The sequence below is a fragment of the Cicer arietinum genome, chromosome 4 (genome assembly GCF_000331145.2).
Source record: "Cicer arietinum cultivar CDC Frontier isolate Library 1 chromosome 4, Cicar.CDCFrontier_v2.0, whole genome shotgun sequence".
NCBI lineage: Eukaryota > Viridiplantae > Streptophyta > Magnoliopsida > Fabales > Fabaceae > Cicer > Cicer arietinum.
In genome coordinates this window covers 35,791,686-35,799,008 of record NC_021163.2, presented here as the reverse complement: position 1 = coordinate 35,799,008, position 7,323 = coordinate 35,791,686, and positions in this window count along the sequence as shown.

Sequence of the window (7,323 nt, the reverse complement as noted above, 5' to 3'; positions counted from 1 at the left end):
GTCATCCTCAGACCAATCTGATCTGGGTTTTGGGATTGATGAATCACTTGTGCCAGCTATGGTTGGTACAAAAGGACCATCTATTACTGCTTCAAGAATATCAAGACTACAAGCTTCAAGAAAAATTAACATCCTCTCTTTCCAATACATGTAGGCAGCTCCATTGAATGCATGGGGCCTTGCCAAGGATGCACCTTCTCCCAGAAATTCTACAGAGGACATTTTCTTTTATGACAGTTAGTCTAGAAAAAAGAACAGGCTCTGATACCAATTGTTAGAAATAATGGCCTCTATTAGTTAAAAATATGAGAATTATTAAACAGATTATCAAAGATCGGTAGCAAAATATATTCAGGAAAAAAGATTCATACAGATTATACACAGCGGAAATTTAAAATCACATGCAAGATTAATATGCAAAGTAAAGAGTAAGGATAAGAAACAAGTGCACCAAGATTTATACTGGTTCAGCTATCAGTTTGATAGCCTACATCCAGTCCTGAAATCCAAACCAGATTTCAGCCTTTCCAATAGAATTGACTTGAGTACGTTTTACAGATTGTCCAGCTCACACAAGGCCTATCTATCCAACTCACTCACTTCTATTACAATACCACCTGATCCTTGGAGTTATTCGCCAAACTCTCACAAGATCAATGTGAGACTTCTTCTTGATGATCTCACACCAACAAAGATATCCACCAGTGTACTTACTGGGTTTCTAAAACTTCAATTACAGAATTTTGTCTTTCACAAAGAATTAAAGAATATCAAGACTTTGACTCAATCACTATGTAGGATCTCACACAAAAGTATTTTAGCCAATGAGTATTTGTGTGTTGTAACAACTTTTCTCTCAAAGTGTTTTTCAAAGGATTATGAAAAAGTGTATCAGTATTTATTCAAAAATTATTTTAAAAAGTGATTGAGTCAGCTTATATATATTCAGAAAAACATCAGGACAATCGATTGCTCAATCGATTGTATAAAGGTTTAAAACTAGCTCAATTGATTTTCTCGTGTCTTGTTTTTCTTGAATCTTGAACATATAAGCATGAATCGATTTGCCAATCGATTCATTTGATACATCAATCAGAAACTGAAACTAAGAATATATCAAAATCGATTGAGTAATCGATTATAGGTGTTTTGTTCAAACTACGAGATCAAAACAATCGATTGCTCAGTCGACGTATATTCATAGTCCTAATCAATTTGGAAATGAGCTGAATTCTTCCTGTAACTCAAACATTTAACTTCAATCGATTCGTCAACCGATTTTGCTAGTCACAGTGATTTAGACATTCAGTTTCAATCGATTTGCCAAGCGATTCTGCTGGTCATAGTGACTTAGACATTTATTTCAATCGATTTTGAAAATCGATTGTGCTTGTTACAGAACCTCAGCCATTTTGTCAAAATCAATGTGCCAATCGATTTATTCCAAGTGTTTCTGATAAATGCTTAACGTCAATCGATTACCTAATCGATTATCACAAAACTTGTAGTTTAAGAATTCTAATTCAATTGATGTCCCAATCGATTTGATGTATCACAGAACTTATTCCTGATGAAAAACTTTGCCACAATCAATTTGCCAATCGATTGATTCAGAAATTGGTTGGTTCTGTGAATCACACAATCGATTACTCAATTGATGTCCCAATCGATTGTCCAATAGATTGGATTAAGCCCATAACTCAGGTTTCACTGAAAACCTTTAAGTAATCGATTTCCCAATCGATTTACTTAGTAAAAACTCTTGTTCTGAGTCAGACAATCGATTGCCCAATTGATTCATCAATTGACTTATTAGTTGATTGATTTACTCTCTTTGGCAAATACTTAGGTATGAAATCATAGTGATTAGTCTATTAAAACAACTACTATGACAACTAATCACACTATACAAATTTGCATCTTTCTCAAGCGCATCCTCCACTTTTGGTTGATTTTTTGAGTTCCAAGCTTTTGTTCCATGTGTATAGTGTCTGTTTGTTTGCCTGAAATGTTTCTCAATTCAAATCATTAGATCAATCAAATACTTCATATGTATTGTGTGTTTGGGAATTAAATCAAAAACAAGGTACATTATTATGTATTAGAATGCATTGTATCAGATATGTATCAGAGTGCATTGTACCAGATATCTCAAGTTAATGGTCAGAGCATTAATCAGGGCAATATCACATAATCAGAGCATCATATAATCAATATGTAATATCACAGGTTAAACCAATCTCCCCCTTTTGTCATTTAATACAAAAAGAAATTACAAGAGAGAGTGATTAAACAAAAAGAAACATAAGATATATACAAAAAAATTACAAAGCAACAAAGAAAAAACGAAATCCTAATCAACTAAACTAGGACTGCTCCTCATTATCATCAACGGGAGAGGTTGAGACTGTTGTATTATCCTCAGCAAGTGTCTCCTCACCATGAGGTTCAACACTTTCTTGATTGGTAGGATTTTGTTCTTCAGCTGCTTCTCTGCCAATCTCAACAATGTATTCAAAAGACATTTTGAGTCCCAAGTGCTCTTGGATTGCATCCTCATCTTGAACTACAGAGTTCAAAGTTGCTTGGAGCTTTCTAAGAGAGGTTTCCACCCTAGCATTGTGGGCAGCCTGAGATAACATCAGCTCCAACAGCTTAGCCATAAGCTCAGATGGTGCTTCAGTTGGCTTAGTTGGTTCAACACTTGGTTGTGCTTGATCAGCACTTGGTTGCATCCTTGTCCAAATACCATTGATCCTTTTCAATTGCATCTGGTTAACAATGGATTCACCAAAAGTTAAAGTGGTTTTGACAGATTCTTCATTGGCAACAGATATCTTGAAATGCCTCAGAATCTTCGTAACCAGCTGGGGGTAGGGGAGCAGTAGCTTGCCTTGTGCTGATTCAACCATATTCAGCAACACGATTCAAGCCCAGCTCATCCTGAGCTCCTTGTACAGTCCCCAAAGCAGGATGATATCCAGCCTCTGTACAACGACGTGATTTCCATCGCGAGGTACTAACATTCGTGTTAGAACATGCATGAGCATACGATGATGAACCTTCGTCTGACCCGTTGGAAGGGATACCTTCTCAACAAAACCTTCTATCATCAGGTCCTATATGGTCGTATGCCTGTCCACTGATGATTCCCATGCTTCATCATCAGAGTCAGCTTCTGTTCTTCCATCAATGGTTTCACCATAGAACGGTAATCCAGTCAGCTTAGAGAATTCTTCAAACGTTAATGAGATTCTCTTGCCCTTGACTTCAGCAGCAAATCCAGTTTTTGTTAGCTTGAAAGTTGAGTAAAAGGTTTTAATTAGCCTTGGGTAGATTTCGAGAGAGCAGGAAAGGAAATCCACCAAACCATGAAATCTCAAGTGGTTTTGGAAGGTAAAACCATTTGAGTCAAAATATGTAAAATCCAGAGTCCTTGCCTCTGGGATTTTTCTTTTTGCGAAAGAAGAAGGAAGATCAGTTTCTTCAACTAGTTTGCCTTTGGGAGGCTGAACCTTCTTTGGTTGGGGGTAAGTCTTCTTCTTTTTCTGTGTTGCTTCTTTCATGGCATCTCCCATGAGTTTCTCAGTTGGAGGAGCTTTCCTCTTTTTAGTTGGTTCTTGAGAGATTGCAACCGCCTTCCGTTTATCCTTGGCTAATACCTTATGAGTAGGTATTGAGACTCTTTTGGCAGGTGGTGAAGGAGGTCGAGAGGGGGTGTTCTTTCACTTGACGTAGAAGATGAACCTAGGGATACTGATTCAGACGAAGAAGATTGAGGTCTAGCAGTTTGTTTCACTCGTGCCATAGTATAGTTTGTAGGTAGAAGATGTTTGAGATTGATTGAGAAGGATTAAGATGCAGAAAAATTTGAAGTTCGGTGAGAAAATATGAATTGATGGTGTAAATGGGTTGAGAAATCGATTTAGGGTTTATATAGAACTGTTCAGAATCGATTTCCCAATCGATTTTATTTCACTTCTGGGTCTACCAAATCGATTGTATTACCGTTACTTGAGTGAGATGACAAAGTATCCGTTACACTCACTTCCAACGGCTATAATTTTTCTCAACGGTCGTCGTGTAAATTGATTTCCAAATCGATTTCGTAATTGATCCTTCAGTTAGTAAATCGATGTCCAAATCGATTTCCTCATAAGTTCAGAAACCTTCTAATCTCAGCATCAATTTCCAAATCGACTCCTTTAAAAGCAGATTCTTAAAACATCTGACCCAATCGATGCTCGGGTTTGAGGTTTGAAAACTTCTCAAATTTGTGGATGCCTTAACTAAACAATCGATTATCAAATCGATTCTTTAAACGATTTCCCAAATCTTCCATCGATTCCTCAATCGATTAAGTTGATGTAAAATCCAGCAAGTTGACTTCTAAGATGTGTTAAATCAATTATGAAATCGATTATAGAGTTTGTGACATAGACAAATAAGATACTAAGTACTATATATCGATTATGCAATCGATTATCGTGTTTTTAATTTTGCCAATTAAAACACTATGCATCATAAATCGATTATACAATCGATTTTGTAATGCAGTTTTCCTATCTGATCACAGGATAATCGATGTTGCAATCGATTTTGTCACATGAATCAGATTTCATTGAGATCTATAATACCAAGTTTCATTCTTATAAAGAAGAAACTATCCTTGGGTAAGGCTTTGGTGAAAATATCAGCCAACTGATCAGCTGTATTGACATATTCAAGCTTGATCTTACCCTGTTGATATTGATCTCTAATGAAGTGATGCCTAATCTCTATACGCTTGGTTCTAGAATGCATGACAGGGTTCTTGGTGATATTAATAGCACTAGTATTATCACACATGATGGGCACTGTACCTAGATCAACACCAAAGTCAGAAAGGTGTTGTTGCATCCATAAGATTTGTGCACAACAGCTACCAGCAGCTACATACTCAGCTTCAGCTGTTGAAAGTGCAACACTATTTTGTTTCTTGCTATGCCAAGAAACAAGTGAGTTCCCTAATAGTTGGCAAGTACCAGATGTACTTTTTCTGTCCAATTTGCAGCCAGCAAAATCAGAATCGGAATAACCAACTAGAGTGCAAGTAGATCCCTTTGGATACCACAAACCTAGATTTTTGGTTCCTATAAGATATCTAAATATCCTTTTGACTGCACTTAGATGGGATTCTTTTGGATTGGCTTGGTATCTAGCACACATGCAAACACTAAACATAATGTCTGGTCTACTAGCTGTAAGGTATAGTAAGGATCCTATCATGCCTCTAAACATAGTCACATCTACAGATTTTTCCTTCTCATCTCGATCTAAATGACAAGCTTGACTCATAGGTGTATCAATGGATTTAAACTTATCAAAACCAAATTTCTTTAAAAGATCATTACAGTATTTGGTTTGACTTAGAAAAATTCCATTCTTGCTTTGCTTAATTTGAAATCCCAAGAAGTAAGTTAATTCTCCCATCATGGACATTTCAAATTTTCCTTTCATTGTATTTTCAAATTCTTTGCAAAGCTTATTGTTTTTTGATCCAAAGATAATGTCATCAACATAAATTTGGACCAATAGAATGTATTTTCCTTGTCTTTTGATAAAAAGTGTCTTATCTACATTTCCCCTTGAAAATTTTTCTTGTAAGAGGAAATTGCTCAGCTTTTCATACCAAGCTCTTGGAGCTTGTTTTAAGCCATAGAGGGCTTTTGTCAGTTTAAACACATGGTTTGGGAACATAGGATCTTCAAAACCAGGTGTTTGACTAATAAAGACTTCCTCTTGGATGTCTCCATTTAAAAAGGCACTTTTCACATCCATTTGATAAAGTTTAAAGTCCATTATACATGCATAAGCAAGCAGTATTCTAATGGCTTCTAGTCTAGCTACAGGGGCATAGGTTTCATCATAGTGTATTCCCTCCTCTTGGTTGTAACCCTTGGCCACTAGCCTAGCCTTATTCCTAGTAATTACCCCATTCTCATCCATTTTGTTTCTAAACACCCACCTAGTTCCTATTACATGTTTATCTTCTGGTTTTGGAACTAGAATCCACACTTTGTTTCTCTCAAACTGATTGAGCTCTTCTTGCATGGCAACTATCCAGTCATGGTCCATAAGAGCTTCCTTTATGTTTTTGGGTTCTACTTGAGATACAAAGGCTGTGAGGTTACAGAATTCTCTGAGGGATTTTCTAGTTGAAACTCCTTTTGAAATCTCTCCAATAATGTTGTCTATGGGATGGATTTTGGTAAACTTCCATTCCTTAGGTAAATCACCTTCCCTAATAGGTTCTACACAATCAAGGTTGTTTGGAGGTACAGGTTCATTAGGTTCTATTGGTTCAGATTCTACAATATCATCCAAAGAATCACTAACTATAGGAGGAGTGTTGTTCAAGTTTTCAGCAAATAGTTCATCAAACTTAACATGAACAGATTCCTCTATAGTTCTGGTTCTCTTATTGTAGATTCTATAGGCCTTACTATACTGGGAATAACTTAGAAAGATACCCTCATCTGCCTTAGGATCAAACTTACCTAGATGTTCTTTGCCATTGTTTAACACAAAGCACTTGCATCCAAAGACCCTAAAGTAAGAGATGTTTGGTTTTCTACCCTTGTATAACTCATAGGGAGTTTTTCTAAGTATTGGCCTTATAAGAACTCTATTCACTACATGTGTGGCAGTGTTTATAGCATCAACCCAGAAATACTTAGGAAGATTTGAGTCTTTAATCATAGTTCTAGCTAGTTCCTCTAAAGACCTATTCTTCCTTTCTACTACTCCCATTTTGCTGTGGAGTTTTAGGGGCTGAGTATATATGGTGAATTCCATTCTGTTCACAGTAAGTATTAAAGGAATCATTCTGGAATTCTCCACCATGATCACTCTTGATGGATATTATTTTCTGGTTCTTCTCATTTTGAACTAAATTTGCAAATCTTTTGAAAATAGAGAAGGCCTCACTCTTGTGAGTCAGAAAAATGTCCAAGTATACCTAGAGTAATCATCTACTAACACATAACCATACAAGTTTCCTCCAAAACTTCTAACCTGAGATGGACCAAACAAGTCCACATGTACCAACTATAAGACCCTATTGGTTTGAACTAAGTCTATCGGGGGGAAAAGATGACTTAACTAGTTTACTCTTCTCACAGGAGTCACACAATCTATCCTTAGAGAATTTTCTATTTGGGAGTCCTAGTACTAACTGTTTACTAACTAGTTTGTTCAAGTGGTCCATATGTATATGAGCCACTCTCTTATGCCATAACCAGTTTTCATCAGCATTGGATAATAAGCAACAAATAGTACTAG